The 24,626-nt window shown below is 43.3% G+C and overlaps 1 pseudogene; it reads left to right on the top strand.

Annotated features, from left to right (window-relative positions):
- LOC115174403 (mediator of RNA polymerase II transcription subunit 23-like) overlaps positions 1-24,626 on the top strand; it is a 34,507-nt pseudogene continuing 9,881 nt past the window's right edge.

Below are 24,626 nucleotides of genomic sequence, written 5' to 3' on the forward strand. Positions count from 1 at the left end.
GTAATCGAGGACCAGCTGGTGTACGCCATTGAGCGCTCTGAGATGTAGGAGCAGTTCTACGATGGCGGCACCAGCCAGCTCCTGTGGCAGCACCTCTCCATCCAGCTTATTTTCTTTGTGCTCTTCCAGTTCGCAGCTTCCCACACATGGTGCTCTCGCTTCACCAGAAGGTGGGATGGTGTTGATTGGAACAGAAACACACTTATAGATGTGGACACAGTCAATTGTCCTATTATCTTTAACACTTGTTCTTGCTTAATTTTTACCATTAGCGGATGAATAAGCACTTCTGTTCCACACAGTTAGTGTGTGAGACAGAGACCGTAAGACAGACCGTGTCTAAAATGTCTGTCTTGTGTGTGTTGCTCCTCAGCTGGCCGGCCGAGGCTTGATCAAAGGCAGAGACCACCTGATATGGGTCCTCCTCCAGTTAATCTCTGGCAGCATCCAGAAGAACGCCCAGGCAGACTTCCTCCCTGTCATGAAGCTGTTCGACCTGCTCTACCCAGAGAAAGAGGTGTGTGTGTGTGTCAATGACTGTATATATGAATGGACAAAGCCATGGGTCACGTGACTACATCCATTCCTATGTGACTCAATAGCGCATTGAAGCCAAATAAAGTTGGTTAAGATTAAGATGGCAGCCTCCCGAGTGGTGCAGCGGTCTAAGGCACTGCATCGCAGTGCTTGAGGCATCACTAAGACCCTGGTTCGATCCCAGGCTGTGTCACAGCCGGCTGTGACCGGGAGACCCATGAGGCGGCGTACAATTGTCCCAGCGTCGTCCGGGTTAGGGGAGGGTTTGGCCGGCCGGGATTTCCTTGTCCCGTCGTCCTCTAGGAACTCCTTGTGGTGGGCCGGGCGCCTGCAAGCTGACTTCTGTCGCCAGCTGGACGGTGTTTCCTCCAACACATTGGTGCGACTGACTTCCGCGTTAAGCATGCAGTGTATCAAGAAGCAGTGTGACTTGGCAGGGTTGTGTTTTGGAGGACACAAGGCTCTCGACCTTTGCCTCTCCGAGTCCTTAGGGGAGTTGCAGCGATGGGACAAGACTGTTGTCTTGTCCAACTACCAATTGGGGAGAAAAAGTACCAAAAAAATGTATAAAATATTATTAAGATGGTGTGTCATGGAGACATAACATAGCAGTTTGAGCTACTCCAGGAAGTGACGTTGCAGGCTAGCTCGGTGCTGCCCCCTCTCATTGAGTAACTCAAGTTGAAGGCCGACCGGGGTACTGCAGGCTGCCATGAACAACTATTTCTTCTGTGTGCGATTTATAAAATTATCGGTTCAAGGTCATACATCTGGTTTATTGGAATCAATTATTTTCTTGAAAAAAATATTTTTGACACACAAAGATTGCAATTTTTCCATTCCTGATAATGGGGGAACCTGTTTTCTGCAAACCAGGCCTGTAGTACCACGGTTGGCCTTGAACTTCCGTGGCTTCAATGAGAAGGGCCAGTCATTCTCCCCTGGTATGTGTATGTCTACTGGTGTAGAGGTTAGCATGCTCACTGTATCTAGAGGGGAGATCATGGAGTAGGACTATACAGTAGCATTGCCCCCTGTGTATCTGTGTGGTAGCTCACCCTGTGTATCTGTGTGGTAGCTCAAGTAAGAAGTGACTGTGCTGCCATCAGAGCTCTGAGGGCCTGTTATTTCAGTTTCCTCCATCTGTCTGAGCAGCCCTGCAGGAACCAGGATCCTCCACTTTGAGCCTAACTACATCTGGAGCTGCCGTATCCAAGGGAACGCAATTAAGGCATCTGCAGCCCCATCTCCATCAATTAACTCCCAGCCAAATCTTGCATTAGCATGTAAATACTGAATCTGTGTACTAACGCTACACTAACACACGCACTCATGGTTGACTCGTACAGCTTAGCCCGGAGCAAAGTGGTTATTTATTAGCTTTTGACCAATGATGATACAGCAAATTGTGAACGAATGAGTAACGTGTTTCAATGAGATAATAATGCATTATACTAGTCCGGTTCTAAAGCTATTTACTTGGTGTCTACTTTGTTTACAAGATATTGTTATGAATTGAGGATTTATTGAAGACGATTTATTTAAGGTTTTATTGGGATTGCTAAAGACATTGTGATGTGTGTATTTCTACAGTGCATCCCGGTGCCGGACATCAGCAAGCCCCAGTCGACCCACGCCAGATCCGCATTTCCCACTCCCTCAAGCTGCACCATGAGTAAGAGACTGTCTCCTCCACCTTATAGAACAATAGGCCCTTAATACCAGCTCTTATCTGTCATGCTGTCTACTAGGAAGCTCAGATGGATACACTTACTTCCGGAAGAGTTTGGAACAGTTCATGCATATACATTATGATGACATTTTGTGACATTTTGGTCTTCGGCAAGGGTTTTTCCGGCTGTTAGTGCACACACAAAAAAATCTCAAGACAACTCGAAGTCGGTAGTCTGTAGCCAAAGTCTACACCCCTTCGCTGGTGATTGGTCAACAGAATGGATTCTTCAATTAAGTGTTTGTTGTCATTCAGCGAGAGATGAATCGTTTTCAGGCACAATTTGTCACTTGAGAAATACTGCAATAAACATCTTAATGTAAAATTGTGCGATTAAGATCGGCAAAACGTCAAAATTAATGACAGATTTCTTGATTAATTCTGACTATTTTGAGGAAGTATGCTGGCTATGGCGTCTCAAGATGGACAAACAGTACTATTGCCACATTTTGTTATTGTTTTTCAAGCTAAAGTTTTTTAAAGGGAGTATGCGAGCACACTCGCTCGGTAGGCACCAGCTGAACCGAAGCATGCAGAAGGCTTTAGGCAGTCAGTCTAAAAGTATTACAGTGGTCAGTGGTCACCAACATGCAGTGTTACTCTCAGATGCATGATTTTTGATCCCTTGAGTTTGAGATAAAAGCAACATCTCAAATCTGGGATTCAATTGCATTTAAACTACTTGCCTCATATTGAACTCTACCTGTCCTTGTGTGTTTAGGTTTCTCCAGCAGAGTCTGAGGAACAAGTCCCTGGGGATGACGGATTATAAGATCGCCTTGCTGTGTAATGCCTACTCCACTAACTCAGAGTGCTTCACTCTGCCCATGGACATGCTGGTGGAGACTATCTATGGCAACGGCAGCATGCGCATAACCTTACCTGGCACCAACTGTACCGCATCGGCCTCTGTCACACCACTACCCATGAATCTCCTGGACTCGCTCACTGTCCACGCCAGGATGAGGTGAGCTATACTTACCATTGAGATAGATACAGATACCATATATCTCTATTGTCCCTACAACCACTACTACTGTTCTGCTAACAGGATAATACAGCAACATCAACAGTAATGATTAATTTACACTGAACAAAAATAAACACAGCATGTAAAGTGTTGGTCCCATGTTTCATGAGCTGAAATAAAAGATCCCACAGATGTTCCACAAAAAAGCATATTTCTCAAAAATGTTGTGCACAAATTTGTTTACATCCTTGTTAGTGAGATTTTCTCCTTTGCCAAGATAATCCATCCACCTGACAGGTGTGGCATATCAAGAACCTGATTAAACAGCATGATCATTACACAGGTGCGCCTTGTGCTGGGGACAATGAAAGGACACTAAAATGTGCAGTTTTGTCACACAACACAATGCCACAGATGTCTCAAGTTTTGAGGGAGTGTGCAATTGGCATGCTGACTACAGGAATGTCCACTAGAGCTGTTTCCATAAGCCGCCTCCGACGTCGTTTTAGAGAATTTGACAGTAGGTTCAACTGCAGACCATTTGTAACCAGGCCAGTCCAGGACCTCCACATCGGGCTTCTTCACCTGCGGGATTGTCTGAGACCAGCCACCCGGACAGCTGAGGAAACTGTGGGTTTGCACAACAAAATAATTTCTGCATAAACTGTTAGAAACCGTCTCAGGGTAGCTCATCTGCGTGACCATTGTCCTCACCAGGGTATTGACCTGACTGCAGTTCGGCGTCGTAACGTCATACTTCATTTACAAAAATATAAACGCAACATGTAAAGTGTTGGTCCCATGTTTCTTGAGCTGAAATAAAATATACGAGAAATGTTCCATACGCACAAATTTGTTTACATCCCCGTTAGTGAGCATTTCTCTTTTGAGATGAATATCTGTATTCCCAATCATGTGAAATCCATAGATTAGGGCCTAATGAATTTATTTAAATTCACTGATTTCCTTACATGAACTGTAACTCAGTGAAATTGTTGAAATTGTTGCATGTTGCATTTATTTGTGGTCAGTGTAGTTAGAGCTCTTAATAGGGGTTATTGAAGTAAAAATAGAATATCCTCAGCATACGAGAGGCTTACAGGAAGACTTGAGGATGCGTCCTATGATGTTTTAAATTAAGTAAAAAAACACCCTGCTTGAAATACTGTGGTAAAAATAGTCATTTGGATCTTTGTCGTGTTTTTTTTAATGACATGCCATGCCAATTTATTCCCATTAATACTGCCCTATTTAAAACGGAATGAGTTTTAAATAATGAGTTTATATTTAAACATAACATTTATACGTTGTCGTCATCTCACCTCACTCAATTCAGTGTAGCCCAGTGTGTATGAAATGACATTTCTCTGTGATACATCACAGAAAAGAGATGAGCATGTTGAAGCGAGACGTCTTCCTCCCTCTCTTGTTGATCATGGTTGTATTTTCCCTGCTGTTAGTTGCCATTTAGAACTGAGGATAGAAGGTGGTGGTGGTGATGAGTTTAAACAACATATATCGATTTCAACCTAAAAGCTATTTTTACAGAGATGAGTGGGCTCTTCTTTAAGTCATGAAAAAATATGCTCTGGCGGCTTTGCAGAGGATTCAGTGCTTATTGATTTTACAATAAAAAGCCATCTGCAATTTCTAAGCCAATAATGCCTCGAACATTCAGCTGTTTTCTGCAAATACCAACACTTGCATATGCAGTATTCTGACAGTTTAGTGATCAAAGCCTATTAAAAAAGGTAAGCAAAAACTCAATATAAAAATAAAATCAGACTAAATGTCCCGTCTAATTTCACTCTAGCCTCATCAACAGCATCGCCACGCGGGTGATCAAGTTTGCCCTGGCCCCAGTCCTGGTGGAGAACTACAGCAGACTGCTGGTCTACATTGAGATAGAGTCCCTGGGCATCAAGGCATTCATCAGTAAGTCCTGGGCTGTGTTCAGCAGGGCACAGCATTGTGGAACGTTCAAATAAAATATTATGTTGAACAAACATGCCTTTCACTGTAGAAAAAGAAGTCACGTCAGATATAGCGCGGACATTTGGGTCTGCTATGTTACAAATCAAATTAAGCTTCATTTATACAGCACATTTCAGACATGGAATGCAACGCAATTTGCTTTACAGGAAAAATATAACAAAACAATGAAAATAAAAGCTGAAATATTTACCACACCACAAACCTAAGATAAAAAAAACAAAAGAATGACAAACTGAATAACTAAAAACCATCCTAGGGAAAAGCAAAGCTAAAAGTATGTTTTAAGATCTCTTTTAAATATGTCCACAGTCCAAAAAGTTAGACTTTTGACTCATCTGTCCATAGAACATTCTTCGAAGAGTCTTCCAGGTGCTTTTTTGACAAACTTGCGTCAACTTTTTAGACGAGATTGGTTTTCGCCAGACATAATGGGACCTAACACTGCATTCCACAGCAAGAACCTCATACCAATGGTCAAGTATGGTGGTGGTAATGTGATGGTTTGGGGACACTTTGCTGCCTCGGGACCTGGAAGACTTGTCTTAATAGAAGGAACCATGAATTCTACTCTGTATCAATTCTACGGGAGAATGTCAGACCATCCGTCTATGAGCTGAAGCTGAAGCACAGCTAGGTCATGCAGCAAGACAATGATCCAAAACACACAATCAAATCTACATGAAAATGGTTAAAAAGCAACACATTTGAAGTTTTGGAATGGCCTAGTTAAAGTCCAGACCTTATCCCATTTGAGATGTTGTGGCAAGACTTGAAAGAGCAGTTCATGCTATAAAACCCACAAATGTTGCTGAGCTAAAGCAGTTCTGCATGCAAGAGTGGGCCAAAATTCCTCCACAGTGATGTGAGAGACTGATCAACAGCTACAGGAAGCATTTGGTTGCAGTCATTGCAGCTGAATGTGGCACAACTAGTCATTGAGTATAAGGGGGCAATTACTTTTTCACACAGGGGAATTGGGTGTTGCATAACTTTATTTTATTTATTTAGGTATACATTTATTTTGTTATTTGTTATCTCAGGTTCCCTTTATCTAATATTAGGTTTTGGTTGAAGATCTGATAACATAGAGAAAATCAGTAAGGGGGCAAATACTTTCTCACTGCATTTGGAAAGTATTCAGACCCCTTGACTTTTTCTACATTTTGTTACATTACAGGCTTATTGTTTTTCCTCCTCAATCCACACACAATACCCCATAATGACAAGCAAAAACAGGTTTAAAAAAAAAGAGTATTCAGTATTCAAGTATTCAGACCCTTTACTCAGTACTTTGTTGAAGCACCTTTGGCAGCGATTACAGCATCGAGTCTTCTTGGGTATGACACTACCAGTTTGGCACACCTGTATTTGGGGTGTTTCTCCCATTCTTCTCTGCAGATCCTCTCAAGCTCTGTCAGGTTGGATAGGGAGCGTTGCTGCATAGCTACTTTCAGGTCTCTCCAGAGATGTTAGATAGGGTTCAAGTCTGGGCTCTGGCTGGGCCACTCAAGGACATTCAGAGACTTGTTCCGAAGACGCTCAAGTGTTGTCTTGGCTGTGTGCTTAGGGTCATTGTCCTTTTGGAAGGTGAACCTTCGCCCAAGTCTGAGGTCCTGAGTACACTGGAGCAGGTTCATCAAAGATCTCTCTGTACTTTACTCTGTTCATCTTTGCCTCGATCCTGACTAGTTTCACTGTCCCTGCCGCTGAAAAACATCTCCACAGCCTGATGCTGCCACCACCGTGCTTCACCATAGGGATGGTGCCAGGATTCCAACAGATGTGACGCTTGGCATTCAGGCCAAATAGTTCAATCTTGGTTTCATCAGACCAGAGAATCTTGTTTCGCATAGTCTGACAGTCCTTTAGGTGCCTTTTGGCAAACTCCAAGCGGGCTGTCATGTGCCTTTTACTGAGGAGTGGCTTCTGTCTGACCACTCTACCATAAAGGCCTGATTGGTGGAGTGCTACAGAGATGGTTTTCCTTCTGGAAGGTTCTCCCATCTCTACAGAGGAACTCTACAGCTCTGTCAGAGTGACCATCGGGTTCTTGGTCACCTCCCTGACCAAGGCCCTTCTTCCTTGTTTGCTCAGTTTGGCCTGGGGGCCAGCTCTAGGAAGAGTCTTTGTGGTTCCAAACTTTTTCCATTTAAGAATGATGGAAGCCACTGTGTTCTTGGGGATCGTCAATGCTGCAGAAAGTTTTTGCTACCCTTCCCCAGATCTGTGCCTCGACACAATCCTGTCTCAGGGCTCTACGGACAATTCCTTTGATTTCATGGCTTAGTTTTTGTTCTGACATGCACTGTCAACTGTGGGACCTTACATAGACAGGTGTGTGCCTTTCCAAATCATGTTCAATCAATTGAATTAACCAAAAGTGGACTCCAAACAAGTTGTAGAAACATCAAGGATGATCAATAGAAACAGGATGCACCTGAGTGCAATTTCGAGTCTCATAGCAAAGTATCTGAATACTTATGTAAAAAATTTGCAAAGAATCTCAAAAACCTGTTTTCGCTTTGTAATTATGGGGTACTGTGTGTAGATTGAGGATTTGTTTAATATTTAATCCATTTTAGAGTAAGGCTGTAACGTAACAAAATATGGAAAAAGTTTCCGAAGGCACTGTATGTATGAATGTGTGTGTACAGTTGAAGTTGGAAGTTTACATACACTTAGGTTGGAGTCATTAAAACTCGTTTTTCAACCACTCCACAAATTTCTTGTTAACAAACTATAGTTTTGGCAAGTCGGTTAGGACATCTACTTTGTGCATGACACAAGTAATTTTTACAATTGTTTACAGACAAATTATTTCACTTAATCACAATTCCAGTGGGTCAGAAGTTTACATACGCTAAGTTGACTGTGCCTTTAAACAGCTTGGAAAATTCCAGAAAATGATGTCATGGCTTTAGAAGCTTATGATAGGCTAATTGACATAATTTGAGTCAATTGGAGGTGTACCTGTGGATGTATTTCAAGGCCTACCTTCAAACTCAGTGCCTCTTTGCTTGACATCATGGGAAAATCAAAAGAAATCAGTCTGGTGCATCCTTGGGAGCAATTTCCAAATGCCTGAAGGTACCACGTTCATCTGCAAAAACAATAGTACACAAGTATAAACACCATGGGACCACGCAGCCGTCATACCGCTCAGGAAGGAGATTAATGTACTTTGGTGCGAAAAGTGCAAATCAATCCCAGAACAACAGCAAAGGACCTTGTGAGGATGCTGGAGGGAACAGGTACAAAAGTATCTATATCCACAGTAAAACAAGTCCTATATCGACATAACCTGAAAGGCCGCTCAGCAAGGAAGAAGCCACTGCTCCAAAACCGCCATAAAAAAGCCAGACTATGGTTTGCAACTGCAGATGGGGACAAAGATCCTACTTTTTGGAGAAATGTCCTCTTGTCTGATGAAACAAAAATAGAACTGTTTGGCCATAATGACCATCGTTATGTTTGGAGGAAAAAGGGGGAGGTTTGCAAGCCGAAGAACACCATCCCAACCGTGAAGCACGGGGGTGGCAGCATCATGTTGTGGGGGTGCTTTGCTGCAGGAGGGTCTGGTGCACTTCACAAAATAGATGGCATCATGAGGATGGAAAATTATGTGGATATATTGAAGCAACATCTCAAGATATCAGTCAGGAAGTTAAAGCTTGGTCGCAAATGGGTCTTCCAAATGGACAATGGCCCCAAGCATACTTCCAAAGTTGTGGCAAAATGGCTTCAGGACAACAAAGTCAAGGTATTGGAGTGGCCATCACAAAGCCCTGACCTAAATCCTATAGAAAATTTGTGGGCAGAACTGAAAAAGTGTGTGCAAGCAAGGAGGCCTACAAACCTGACTCAGTTACACCCGCTGTGTCAGGAGGAATGGGCCAAAATTCACGCAACTTATTGTGGGAAGCTTGTGGAATGCTACCCGAAACGTTTGACCCAAGTTAAACAATTTAAAGGCAATGCTGCCAAATACTAATTGAGAGTATGTAAACTTCTGACCCACTGGGAATGTGATGAAAGAAGTAAAAGCTGAAATAAATCATTCTCTCTACTATTATTCTCACATTTCACATTCTTAAAATAAAGTGGTGATCCTAACTGACCTAAGACAGGGAATTTTTACTAGGATTAAATGTGAAAAACTGAGTTTAAATGTATTTGGCTAAGGTGTATGTAAACTTCCGACTTCAACTGTATATACAGTACTAATGAAAGGTTTGGACACACCTACTTGTTCAAGGGTTTTTCTTTATTTTGACTATTTTCTACATTGTAGAACTATGAAATAACCCATATGGAATCATGTAGTAACCAAAAAAGTGTTAAACAAATATCTGTTATAATTGAGATTCTTCAAAGTATCCAACCTTTGCCTTGATGACAGCTTTGTACACTTTTGTTATTCTCTCAACCAGCTTCACCTAGAATGCTTTTCCAACAGTCTTGAAGGTGTTCGCACATATGCTGAACACTTGTTGGCTGCTTTTCCTTCACTCTGCGGTCCAACTCATCCCAAACCATCTCAATTGGGTTGAGATCGGGGGATTGGGGAGGCCAGGTCATCTGATGCAGCACTCCATCACTCCCCTTATTGGTCAAATAGCCCTTACACAGCTTGGAGGTGTTGGGTCATTGTCCTGTTGAAAAACAAATGATAGTCCCACTAAGCGCAAACCAGATGGGATGGCGTATCGCTGCAGAATGCTGTGGTAAGTGAGCCTTGAATTCTAAAAAAATCACAGTGTCACCAGCTAAGCATCCTAACACCATCACACCTCCTCCTCCATGCTTCACGGTGGGAACCACACATGCGGAGATCATCCATTCACCTACACTGCATCTCACAAAGGAATGGCGGTTGGAACTAAAAATCTCAAATTTGGACAGATTTCCACCGGTCTAATATCCATTGCTCGTGTTTCTTGGCCCAAGCAAGTCTCTTCTTATTATTGGTGTCTGTTAGTAGTGGTTTCTTTGCAGCAATTCGACCATGAAGGCCGAATTCACACAATCTCCTTTGAACAGTTGATGTTGAGATGTGTGTGTTACTTGAACTCTGAAGCATTTATTTGGGCTACAATTTCTGAGGCTGTTAACTCTAATGAACTTATCCTTTGCAGCAGAGGTAACTCTGGGTCTTCCTTTCCTGTGGCGGTCCTCATGAGAGCCAGCTTCATCATAGTGCTTGATGGTTTTAGCGACTGCACATGAAGAAACTTTCAACGTTCTTAATTTTCCGTATTGACTGACCTTCATGTCTTAAAGTAATGATGGACTGTCGTTTCTCTTTGCTTATTTGAGCTGTGCTTGCCATAATATGGACTTGGTCTTTTACCAAACAGGGCTATCACCCCTACCTTGTCACAACACAAGTGATTGGCTGAAACGCATTAACTTTTTAAGGTATAGGGGGCAGTATGTTTCAATTTCGGATGAAAAGCGTGCCCAGAGTAAACTGCCTAATACTCGGGCCCAGAGTCAAATATTTGACTCTGGGGGATTGGAGATGATGCAGACAATTACATTAATGGAAGCTATAATATATCTGCCAGATTAAAGTTGATCTACCCCCTAAAAAAAAAACAATAATAATTGTATTCAACCACTTTATGGTAAGCCTAAATAAGTTCAGGAGTAAAAATGTGCTTAACAAGTCGCATCACTCTGTGTGCAGTTAGTGTTTAACATGATTTTTGAATGACTACTTCATCTCTGTACCCCACACATACAATTATCTGTAAGGTCCCTCAGCCGAGCAGGGAATTTCAGACACAGATTCAACCACGAAGACCAGGGAGGTTTTCCAATGTCTCGCAAAGAATGATACCTATTGGTAGACATAAAAGCAGACATCGATTATCCCTTTGAGCATGGTGAAGTTATTAATTACACTTTGGATAGAGTATCAATACACCCATTCACTAGAAAGATACAGGCGTCCTTCATAACTAATTTGCCGGAGAGGAAGGAAACCGCTCAGGAATTTCACCATGAGGCCAATGGTGACTTTAAAACAGTTACGGAGTTTAATGGCTGTGATAGGAGATACCTGAGGGTGGAGCAACAACATTGTAGTTACTCCACAATACTAACTTAAATGACAGAGTGTAAAGAAGTAAGCCTGTACAGAATATAAATATTTCAAAACATGCATCCTGTTACAAGGCACGAAAGTAAAACTGCAAAAAATGTGGCAAGAAATTAAAGTTATGGCCTGAATAGTTATGGCAAATCCAAGAACACACATCACTGATTACCACTCTTCAAATTTTCATGCATGGTTGTGGCTGCATCATGTTATGGGTATGCTTGTCATCGGCAAGGAATAGGGAGTTTTTTTTATAAAAAGAAACGGAATAGAGCTAAGCACAGGCAAAATCCTAGAGGAAACCTGGGTGTCTACTTTCCAACAGACACTTGGAGACAATATCACCTTTCAGCAGGACAATCTAAAACACAAGACCAAATATACACTGGAGTTGCTTGCCAAAACAACATTGAATGTTCCTGAGTGGCCTAATTACTTGAAAATGGCTGTCTAGCAATGATCAACAACCAACTTGACAAAGTTTGAAGAATTAGAAAAATAATAAATGTACAATACATGTGTGCAAAGCTCTTAGACTCAAATCAAATCAAATGTTATTTGTTACATGCGCTGAATACAACAGGTGGTAGACCTTACCGTGAAATACTTACTCACGAGCACATAACCAACTATCTAGTTCAAGACTTACCCATTAACTCACAGCTGTAATCGCTGCCAAATGTGATTCTGACATGTATTGACTCAGGGGTGTGAATGCTTATGTAAATTAGACATTTCTGTATTTAATTTTCAATAAATTAGCAAAAATGTCTAAAAACAAGTTTTCGCTTTGTTACTATGGGGTATTTTGTGTAGATGTGTACGAAAAAAATATATATATTTAATCCATTTAGAATTCAGGCTGTAACACAATTTTGGGGGGAATAAGTCAAGGGGTATGAATACTTTCTGAATGCACTGTATGAATACCAGATGGCTCAACATAATGTTCTAACTATAACAACATGATGTCCTGTTTTACAAGGCCAGCCCCTGCCCAACATGTTCAGGTCCCACGCCTGGGGCATCCTTCACACTCTGCTGGAGAAGTTCAGCTTCCATATGCGCTACATCCAGCCCCACAACCGTGTCCAGCTGCTCAGCCACCTGCACTCGCTGGCCGCAGTGCCCCAGACCAACAAGAACCAGCTTCACCTTTGGTCAGTAACCCCAGGATCAGGCACAGTCAGCCGCTATTTGTAGGGCCAGAAGTTTTTTGACCAGGTTTGTAAGGGCCAGCAGTTTTTTCTGACTCATTACAATAATGCTGACAGATACTTCAGACTGGGAAGGATTTAGTACTAGTCTATACTCTGAGGTCAAGTCAGTGCAAGACAAGGTGTTATACAGCAGTGTCTTAAAATGAGAAGGTGAATGATGTGCTATTGAAGTAATTAGGTAAGAACATTCCTTAGAAACACCGGAATGGGTGAGCGCTTTGCAAATACGCTATTTTCTACAACATAACCACTAGCTTTTATAATTCCGCTTCCTCAGTGACCCCAAAACAGTGCTGTCAGCTGAATATGAGGAGCTCAACCGTGCCCTCATCCTCACTCTGGTCAAAGCCACCCACATGACAGGTATGCCTCTATCTAATGTTAGTTCAATATTTAACACGTTTCTGATAAAGGCTGTGAAACTCATTATAGGTCAGTGTTTAACGCTAACTAGTAGGTTAGCGTTAAGAAAATGTGCTCCTAACCCAGTGTTACTCACAATTGTTTGTAAGGGGGCCACTTTGGGTTGAGACAGTCATTCAGTCATTTCATTTGTTGTACTTTTTCTTCCAATATTATCAATTATTAATTGAGAGCAAATTCAGAGCAATAGAGCACATGCAATTGATTTGATGTACAGTACATCACAAATATATACATACACACATCAAATAGGCTACATCACATGTATAAGACCCATTTTAAGGGTTACCTCAGTAGTTGGATGAGTGAAAATGTCCCCTCTGCTCCTTGACTGAATTCATTCTAAATGTATAGTCTGTTGTTGCTGTCCTTGTGAGGCAAGCCAGGTGCGCATTGGTCAGTCTGTTTCTCTGTTTTTGTTTCACAATGCTCATTGTTGAGTCCCTTCTCCTTTCCTCACATGTTTGGGGCGCAGTCAGTGCACACAGATGCCACATTTGACCAGTCAATATTATTATGAGCAGAAAATGTAACAAGGGTTTTCAGAATATCCTCTCCTCGTGTTTGTCCCTGAAGGGGCAGTAAACATAAAAGTCCCTCTATGAACGACTCGTTTTGAGGGAAGCGGAACCAAATATAATTGGGCAATGTCACTTACATCAGTGCTTTCGTCAAGCACAATACTAAAACACGGCGCCACGGATATGTCAGTAATCAGTTCCTTACCGATGTCTTCTATGTGTCTTGTTATGGTCGGGTTTGAGAGTTGCAGTCCCTTGATTTGCTTTAAAATAGCTTTCTTGTTTGTGAAATCAGCATACAATATTTCGACTGAGGCCAAAAAACATTATTTTACAATCTCCACGTCTGTGAAGGCCTTCTTGTTTCTCGCGAGTATCCAAGCAATCTCTTATGTTGCCTCTTGTCGTTTCCTCTGCAACGGTGCAAAATCTGTCCATCATTTGTCGTTGTCCTTTTAGCTGTCCTTTGACTTGTGCTATTTTGTTGTTTCTGAGATTGCTTCGTGGCGGATATGTTTTGTCAAAGTGGGCATGGTGTGACTGGAAATGTCGCTCTAAGTTTGCTTGTTTAAAACAATTGACTGCCTTGTATAATAAGACAAAGTGAGCTAGTCCCGTCATGCAGTAAAAAATAATATTTGTCTGTCCATTTCTCTTGGAACTTTGTGTTCTTCTTGAATCGACTGTAGCCTTTAGCTAGCAACATTTCCCCGCCTCCATCTTCCTGGTTATCTGGTGGTTGTTCGTTCATAGCTGTCACGTTGTTCTCCAGCTCTTCCCCCTCATTTTCATTGTCAATAGATTTACGTTTATTTTTTAACAATAAATCGATCCATGTCGACCAGACTGCAAAATGAGCTAGTAGCATATTGATGTGTCAGTCGCTGTAGGTGAGCGGTTGCTTTCTATTTCGGCAAACGTTGTATTTTGGCCTTTCTGTTCAACAGCTACGCTATACTGCCATCTATCTGCCGTCCAGGGAATAATAGATATATTCAATGAAGTGATTCAGGCCTGCATTAAACGCATTGAATTGAAATTGTATCATTGTTATGTATTATGAATGGAAAATAGGAAAATAACCATGAGCTGCAAAAGTAGGGAGGCCCGTGGGCTGCGCAATGAGTACCACTGTCCTAACACAAGACTAATTCTCCTTCCTCTGCTTTCCCTGTCCCAGATTTCTTCGCAGGCACTGACTCCATCCAGGGTACTGGTGTAAGGACATCCTGCAGACCATGATGAACTTCACTCTTCACAGCTCAGACAACTGATCAAGACAAATAGGAGGCAGAAAATAGGTCCTTTACCACAGTTACAGCAAAACAAGTTAATCTGTCCTACCATCACTTACCCATAAAAATGCCCACAACAAACCAAGACCTAAAATGTACAACTGTTTGGGCCTCTCACACCCTCAGCATCTTCCCTGCTCCTCTTCAGGTACAGAGAGTTAGTCCCTGACTGAGCTTAGGGTTTATGTCTACAGGGGCAGCCATAGAGAATTATTGACTCAGAGAATCCGATAGATATCTATCTCTGTATCTATACTGAACAAAAATATAAACACAACATGTTAACTGTGGGTCCCATGTTTCATGAGCTGACATAAGATCCCAAAAATGTTCCATATGCACAAAAAAAGCTTATTGTTTACATCCCTATTAGGGAGCATTTCTCCTTTACCAAGAAAATCCTGACAGGTGTGACAGGTGTGGCATATCAAGAAGCTGATTAAACAGTGTGATCATTACACAGGTGCACCTTGTGCCGGGGATGCTAAAAGGGCACTCTAAAAATGTGCAGTTTTGTCACACAACACAATGCCACGTGTCTCAAGTTTTGAGGGAGCGTGCAATTGGCATGCTGACTGCAGGAATGTCCAACAGAGCTGTTGCCAGAGAATTGAATCTTAATGTATCTACCATAATCAATCAATCAAATGTATTTATAAAGCTCTTTTTACATCAGCCGATGTCACAAAGTGATGTACAGAAACCCAGCCTTAAACCCCAAACAGCAAGCAATGCAGATGTAGAAGCCGACTCCAAACTCATTTTAGAGAATTTGGCGCTACATCCAACCAGCCTCACAAACGCAGACCATGTGTATGGTGTTGTGTGGGCGAGCGGTTTGCTGATAAAGTTGTGAACAGAGTGTCCCATGGTGGCGGTGGGGTTATGGTATTGGCAGGCATAAAGTACAGACTATTAACACAATTGCATTTTATCAATGGCAATTTCAATGCACAGAGATACAGTGGAAATTAAATCCTGAGGCCCATCAGCGGCCATCACCTCATGTTTCAGCATGATAATGAACAGCCCCATGTCGCAAGGATCTGTACACGATTCCTGGATAATGAAAATGTCCTAGTTCTTCCATGGCCTGCATACCCACCAGACATGTCAGCCATTGAGCATGTTTGGGATGCTCTGGGTCGACGTGTATGACAGCGTGTTTCAGTTCCTGCCAATTTCCAGCAACCACTAGAGGAGTGGGACAACATTCCACAGGCCACAATCAACAGCCTGATCAACTCTATGCGAAGGAGCTGTGTTGCGCTGCACAAGGCAAATGGTGTTCACACCAGATACTGACTGGTTATCTAACCCACGCCCCTACTTTTTTTTTTTAAGGTATCTGTTACTACATGCTTCAAGAGGGCCACCATTGTTCCTGTTCCCAAGAAAGCTAAGGTAACTGAGCTAAATGACTACCGCCCCGTAGCACTCACTTCCGTCATCATGAAGTGCTTTGAGAGACTAGTCAAGGACCATATCACCTCTACCCTAGACCCACTCCAATTTGCTTACCGCCCCAATAGGTCCACAAACGATGCAATCGCAATCACACTGCCCTAACCCATCTGGACAAGAGGAATACCTATGTAAGAATGCTATTCATCGACTACAGCTCAGCATTTAACACCATAGTACCCTCCAAACTCGCCATTAAGTTCGAGACCCTGCGTCTCGACCCCGCCCTGTGCAACTGGGTCCTGGACTTCCTGACGGGCCGCCCCCAGGTGGTGAGGGTAGGCAACAACATCTCCACCCCGCTGATCCTCAACATTGGGGCCCCACAAGGGTGCGTTCTCAGCCCTCTCCTGTACTCCCTGTTCACCCACGACTGCGTGGCCATGCATGCCTCCAACTCAATCATCAAGTTTGCAGACGACACTACAGTGGTAGGCTTGATTACCAACAACGACGAGACGCCCTACAGGGAGGAGGTGAGAGCCCTCGGAGTGTGATGTCAGGAAAATAACCTCACACTCAATGTCAACAAAACAAAGGAGATGATCGTGGACTTGAGGGAGCAGCCCCCTATCCACATCGACGGGACAGTAGTGGAGAGGGTGGAAAGTTTTAAGTTCCTCAGCGTACACATCATGGACAAACTGAAATGGTCCACCCACACAGACAGCGTGGTGCGCCTCTTCAACCTCAGGAGGCTGAAGAAATCTGGCTTGTCACCAAAAACACTCACCAACATTTACAGATGTACAATCAAGAGCACCCTTTCGGGCTGTATCACCACCTGGTACGGCAACTGCTCCGCCCATAACCGTAAGGCTCTCTAGAGGGTAGTGAGGTCTGCACAACGCATCACCGGGGGCAAACTACCTGCCCTCCAGGACACCTTCACCACCCGATGTCACAGGAAGGCCAAAAAGATCATCAAGGACAACAACCACCCGAGCCACTGCCTGTTCACCCCGCTATCATCCAGAAGGCGAGGTCAGTACAGGTGCATCAAAGCGGGGACCGAGAGACTGAAAAACAGCTTCTATCTCAAGGCCATCAGACTGTTAAACAGCCATCACTAACATTGAGTGGCTGCTGCCAACATACTGACTCAACTCTAGCCACTTTAATAATGGAAAAATGTATGTAATAAATGTATCACTAGCCACTTTAAACAATACCACTTTATATAATGTTTACATACCCTACATTACTCATCTCATATGTATATACTGTACACTATACCATCTTCTGCATCTTGCCATCTTGATGTAATAAATGTATCACTAGCAACTTTAAACAATGCCACTTTATATAATGTTTACATACCCTACATTACTCATCTCATATGTATATACTGTACTCTATACCATCTACTGCATCTTGCCTATGCCATTCGGCCATCACTCATTCATATATTTTTATGTACATATTCTTATTCATTCCTTTACACTTGTGTGTATAAGGTAGTTGTTGTGAAATTGTTAGGTTAGATTACTTGTTAGATATTACTGCATGGTCGGAACTTGAAGCACAAGCATTTCACTACACTTGCATTAACATCTGCTAACCATGTGTATGTGACAAATAAGATTTGATTTGACTAACAGATGCATATCTGTATTCCCAGTCATGTGAAATCCATAGATTAAATGATCAAATAAATGTATTTCAATCTATATATATCATTAATAAATAATATGAGTTAACATGGGAACATTGTAATAAGGTAACATTTTTTGATAAGATGATTAGGTGAGCTCTGTGAATGTTAAGTGAATGGGGAATAGAGGGCATGGTCTCCCTGTGGTGCAGCTGCTCCCTCTCCAGACAAAGGACAGTTCCCTTTCAGTCTATCACTCAGTATAACATACTATGAGGAGTCAACGACCAATCCTATTCACCCGAAGCAAACTGAAATCACGCCCAACGGGCCAATGGATGCCGAGCTCGCCCTCTGAAGCCCCACCTTCCGGGCTATAATACCGGGGCCTGCATCCGTTTCCTAAATTCTTTGCTCTTCAGCGAGCCTGAAGAAATAACGTGTCACGCAATTTACAAACTTTTCAAGCACTTGAAGGCTACGAGATTCGGCTCCAACTTAGGTGTCTGTTAGTGGCGAGAGAGTACTTGTCCCCCTAGATGTTGCGAGTTTTGGGTCTTGGTAATGGTTTTTGTGTTTGCTAAAAGCTAACTACTTTCTACTCTGCTTGTGTAGCCAGTTCTTCCTTGTTTGAGTAAGATGGCCAGTGGTAAGAGTCAGTTCAAAAAGACTAACCAGCCGAGTGAGGCTCATGCAGGTTTCGTTGGCAGAGATTATGCACTATTCCTGATTGGCTCTGAAGGGTTTTCAAAGTGAGAATCTGTTGACATCAGTCATCTTTGGAATCAGCGGAGGAGAGTGAACAATTGGTGGTAAACGCGCCTTTGATGGCGTTTTCTCTACCAAAGCAGAGTTCCTCCAGGTTTGGATGAAGGTATTTATCTCCTGTCCCTGCAGCGGTGAAGTGTCGCTTACCCCTTTTTAAAGTTTTTGCAGATGAGTGGCGAGTTACTTCACTCCAGAGACTAACAAGGGCTAATCCTAGCACGGTGCTTCCAAATAAACGTGCCGGTTCTCTGGATTCCTGAGAGGGACAGGCGGATGAATTTGGATGAGCCTGTTTCGTCAAAAAGGTTGTTTGGCTCGGGGCCCTCCTCCCCAAGCATTTACTGTGGCAACAGTACCCCCAAGTGGCTTGGTCAATGGGGGCAAGTTACTAGTTGCCGAGGTCCCTGAAGCCGGTCTGGGCCAGGTATCAGAATGCACAATTATTTCTGCACGTTCAGAAACACAGTTGTCAAGCGTGGTGGATATGAATAACATAAAATGACAGGAATTCACAATTCAGATATGGTCCTGTGTATGACCAGTAGGGGGCAATGCAGTTCAATCCACATGATCCTGGCTGGCTACCTATCTTACTGCTGTCCCCCACCCACTGGGCAACGATGGTATTAATACCGTTTTAGGTTCTCTGTTGTGTGCCTCTCCTTGTTCTCAGTGGTTAGTACATGGAACTTCATGTCCCACTTCTCATTAATGTGATGGCTCGTTGCAGTGATTTATAGACGTCCAACAATCTGTTAACGCCACATATGGCGTTTGAGAGATCGCGCTTTGTACTTGTAGAGCAATCATTGTAAAATTGATCCATCAGGACTGTCACGACATCCTCTACCATTGACAATGGCTGCATATCAACTGCAATCATTTCTGTAATCAGCACTGGGATTTTCTCACTCTGTCCCTTATCACACTGCTGCCAGCAATGGGCTGGGTCTCACGGTGCCTCCCTTTCAGCATTACATCTGTAATGCCACTGTAGCCCAATTCCACCTCGCAAAGTTTGAATTTCATCACCTTCTCATTTAAATTCTCAAAGTATTGCCATACAACACTTCGCTGCTGTCGCTTCCTTGTCTCCCTCTCTGCCATTTTTCCAACTATGGCAGCCGATGACAACGTGCGGTGCGCTTTATATCCACGGCAAATCATTTGAAAGATGTATATCTCCTAGTTACAGCATTGTTGCATTAGGTATTTGTTTAATTTAAATGTTTGTCTTTATGATGATTATGATTTGGACCTGTTAGTGGTAGTTTTGTGATAACTGCATTGTGGTTAGGAATTTTTTCTAAACGTTCACAATGCCAAATTCGTTTAAACGTCACACCTCTAAAAGGTCCCACAGTTGACAGATCATGGCAGAGCAAAAACCAAATCATGAGGTTGAAGGAATTGTCCGTAGAGCTCCGAGACAGTATTGTGTTAAGGCACAGATATGGGGAAGTGTACCAAAACATTTCTGCCGTATTGAAGGTCCACAAGAATACAGTGGCCTCCATCATTCTTAAATGGAAGAAGTTTGGAACCTCCAAGACTCTTTCTTGAGCTCTCCGCCTGGGCAAACTGAGCAATTGGGTGAGAAGGGCCTTGATCAGGGAGGTGACCAAGAACCCGATGGTCACTCTGGCAGAGCTCCAGAGTTCCTCTGTGGAGATGGGAGAACCTTCCAGAAGGAAAACCATCTCTGCAGCACTCCACCAATCAGGCCTTTATGGTAGAGTAGCCAGATGGAAGCCACTCTTCAGTAACAGGCACATGACAGCCCACTTGGAGTTTGCCAAAAGGCACATAAAGGACTCAGACCATGAGAAACAAGATTCTCTGGTCTGATGAAACCAATATTGAACTCTTTGGCCTGAATGCCAAGCGTCACGTCTGGAGGAAACCTGGCACCATCTCTACGGTGAAGCATGGTGGTGGCAGCTTCATGCTGTGGGGATGTTTTTCAGCTGAAGGGACTGTGAGACTAGTCAGGATCGAGGGAAAGATGAATGGAGCAAAGTACAGAGAGATCTTTGATGAAAACCTGCTCCAGGGGACTCAGGACCTCAGGATGGGGCGAAGGTTCACCTTCCAACAAGACAATGACCCTAAGTACACAGCCAAGACAACACAGGAGACACTCCCCGTCCAACCTGGGAGAGCCTGAAAGGATCTGCAGAGAAGAATGGGAGAAACTCCCCAAATACAGGTGTGCCTGTCACACCCTGATCTGTTTCACCTGTCCTTATGATTGTCTCCATCCCCTCCAGGCATCGCTTATTTTCCCTGGTGTATTTAGCCCTGTGTTTCCTGTCTCTCTGTGCCAGTTCGTCTTGTATCTCTTTCAAGTCAACCAGTGTGTTTTCCCGTACTCCTGCATCTATTCTCTTTTACTAGTCTTCCCGGTTTTGACCCTTGCCTGTTTCTGGACTCCGTACTCGCCTGACCATTCTGCCTGCCCTGACCTCGAGCCTGCCTGCCACTCTGTACCTCCTGGACTCTGAACTGGTTTTGACCTTTTTCCTGTCCACGACCATTCTCTTGCCTACCCCTTTTGGATTGAATAATACATATCAAAGACTCAAACCATCTGCCTCCTGTGTCTGCATCTGGGTCTCGCCTTGTGTACTTATAGTGCTAAGCTTGTAGCGTAATACCCAAGAAGACTCAAGGTTGTAATCGCTGCCAAAGGTGCTTTAACAAAATACTGAGTAAAGGGTCTGAATACTATTTATTTTTAATAAATATGCAAAAATGTCTTAAACTGTTTTTGCTTTGTCATTATGGGGTATTGATTGTAGATTGATGAGGGGGACTTTTTTTTCAAATCCATTTTAGAATATGGCTGTAATGTAATTTTGGGGGGGAAAGTCAGAGTTTATTTTCATTGTACAAATGCTATGGCATAGGCTAAAGGCTAAATAGGCATAGGCTAAATGTGTCTGGAATAAATGCAGGCAGCAATAGCCAGACATGCATTAAGGTATTTATTAGCCTATTTCATTGATAATTGAATAGAACTAAGTAAATTAATCATGCGTATTTTCATATGCCGTTCTTGTTCTTTGTACTCTGATGGTCATCACTAGTTACCACAGCCACAAAGTCATAAACCCTGCCTATTTCTACAATTTATCTTCTTAAAATCTGATTTTAAACCTAACCCTAAACTTAACCACACTGCTAACCTTATGCTTAACCCTAACCTTAAATTAATATTTTTTTTCATACATTTTTTCAATATAGCCCATTTTTACTCTGTGGCTGTAGTAAATAGTGGAAACCCCCTGAGATGCGCTCTGGGTGATAGTGCAGTAAATGGCTTTACAGGCATTTAAAGGACACTTCTGGGTTTTCCGATCACGAGTGAATCCTATTATCAGTATCAAGTGTGACACAGACGAATAGTAGTTTTACGAGATCGGCACACCCCTGTTTATAACTGTACGTTGTGTGGATGGAAACAGCCTGACCATACACACACACACACACACACACACTCCTCATCAGCCCACTTGTCATTCTAATCACAAGCGCTGAATGAGAACTACACTTGGCTAAATGTGAATCTCTACTCTCCACTGTCTCTGACAGCACCGATACAGCTTCCCTGCCGCTACCATCTTTCATTTTTTTTCACAGGACCAGTCTATACTAGCAAGGCAGTTTTAAAGTGCCTTCTGAAACAGAAGTTGTGGAGTCTGACTGACAACCTGTAGCCAGTGCCGTGCTGTTAAAGTGCTGTTGTGGATTCCCTCTCACAGTGTAAAAATCAGCACAGCCTCACAACCAATCCCTGGAGCCACATGGCAAGCCATGTGCTGAGAACTACTGTTCAACAGAGGCTATATTCTATCTGATGTCTGCTCTCTCTGCAGGCCAGGGGTTTGGAGAGCAGAGACTTTCTGCTTATCACCAGGCAGGAGGAGTGATAATGGGTCTGTGAAGGACTGTTGTTTGCATAACCCTCCGGAGAGAGTTGCTGCGAATGTTATTAAACGCTTCAACTCCCTCCCTAGCACTTTCTATCCCGCTCTCTATCCCTCCCTCTCTTTTTTTATATATCCCTCTCCCTCTCTCTCTTTCTCTCTCCCTCCCTTTTCTTTCTCTCTCCCACCCTGGCACTTTCTCTCCAATTCTCCCTCCATCTCTCATCTGTAGGAAAGAATTTACAACCTCTTTCCCCCACAGAGTTTGAGTGTCAGGAATGAATAAAGCCTTTTCTATTGTAACCTGCCTGCGCTCTTTACGTCACTACCCAGCAGAGAGTGATGGCTTTCCTCGAGAAGGCAGTCATGGGGGGCTTTTTGTAGCATTGTGTCAAGCGCCGCACACCTCCATTTGTAATATGATTTACCGCCAGTGAAAGCCTCAGGTATTTTCCAAAAGGGCTTTAAATTAAGAAGTGGCTAAAGGCTTTGGAGCGGAAAGTGTGCTCGCTCTGCCAGTGACTGGAAGTCTGGTAATGACTGTCTTGTAACGCAACAGAGCTGGTACAGTAAAACTGTTCTCCTGTTATCTTAATAGGGCCTGTCTACCAGGAAGCTGGAGCCTGGGGGATTGGGAGATGCCAGTGGTGGTGGTTGTGGTGTGGCCAGGTGTGGTGGTAGGAAGGGGTCTGCAGGGGGAACTACCACTGGGAAGAGGAAGGGGCTGCTGTGGGCCCCAGGCGCTCTGTCTCTGGATGCTGTTGAGGAACACACACACAATCACACACACATACACACACACACACTAGAGGCAGATGGTGTCAGAAAGCTGTTTGGTGGTTGTTTGTGTTGATGATTGTTTTAAGGGTGCTGATAGTGTTTGAGACAACAGCTTTGCGTTGAATCATGAAATAATCTTGTTATTGACAGATGGCCTTTTGAATTCAGAGGAAGACTAGTAATGATGACTCATGGTAAACAATGAGCCATGTTACAGTACATTATGCCAATTTGACGTGTCTGTGCGTTCGTTGTGAGTTGAGGCCATCATCCTGACCAGGCAGTGTGTCATGTCTTGCCCCAGCGTTCTGGAGAGGATAGGAGCGCGGGCTCTGGTGGCCCATGTCAGGACGTTTGCAGACTTCCTGGTCTATGAGTTCTCCACGTCGGCTGGTGGCCAGCAGCTCAACAAGTGTATCGAGATCCTCAACAACATGGTGTGGAAGTACAACATTGTCACGCTGGACAGACTCATCCTGTGTCTGGTAAGGGCGTGAACATTATTTATAATAAGGGTAACATGGAGAAAATTGGACCTCTCTGAAATGAAAATGGATGGCCCTCCCTTTAGCTAAATATATTTTAACTAAACCCAGTCTTAACGCTTGACAACGTGACCCTCCCCTATACCCAAAAGAATGAATTTAAACAAAGTGGATAGCAGAGAACATGTCTACTGTTAACCCTCACGTCTTGGACAGACCAGAGCCTTAGATATGCCGTTTTACAAACTGTTCTTCGTCCTGTGAGTATTACATGGTTATGCAGTAGTTTTCATAGCGCACCGTGGACAAGAGTAGGGATGGAAATATCTCCTTTATAGTAAAAGCCTTGCATGAATCTATCATCGTATTTGCAGATCCGAGAAAAAAAAGCATTTTATAAACATTTCATGCAATTCTACGTCATTTTACATATTAGCAGAATCTTTTTTAATACCACAGAGCAGCCTGGTGACCTAAAGGCCGGAGAGGGAGTGTAACCGATGTGAAATGGCTAGCTAGTAAGCGGGGTGCGCGCTAATAGCGTTTCAATTGGTGACGTCACTCGCTCTGAGACCTTGAAGTAGTTGTTCCCCTTGCTCTGCAAGAGCCGTGGCTTTTGTGGAGTGATGGGTAACGATGCTTCGTGGGTGTCAGTTGTTGATGTGTGCAGAGGGTCCCTGGTTCGAGCCCAGGTAGGGGCGAGGAGAGGGATGGAAGCAAAACTGTTACATTGGTGCCGTGACCCGGATCACTGGTTGCTGCAGAAAAGGAGGAGGTCAAAAGGGGGGTGAGTGTAACCGATGTGAAATG

The sequence above is a fragment of the Salmo trutta genome, chromosome 35 (genome assembly GCF_901001165.1).
Source record: "Salmo trutta chromosome 35, fSalTru1.1, whole genome shotgun sequence".
NCBI classification, from domain to species: Eukaryota; Metazoa; Chordata; class Actinopteri; order Salmoniformes; family Salmonidae; genus Salmo; species Salmo trutta.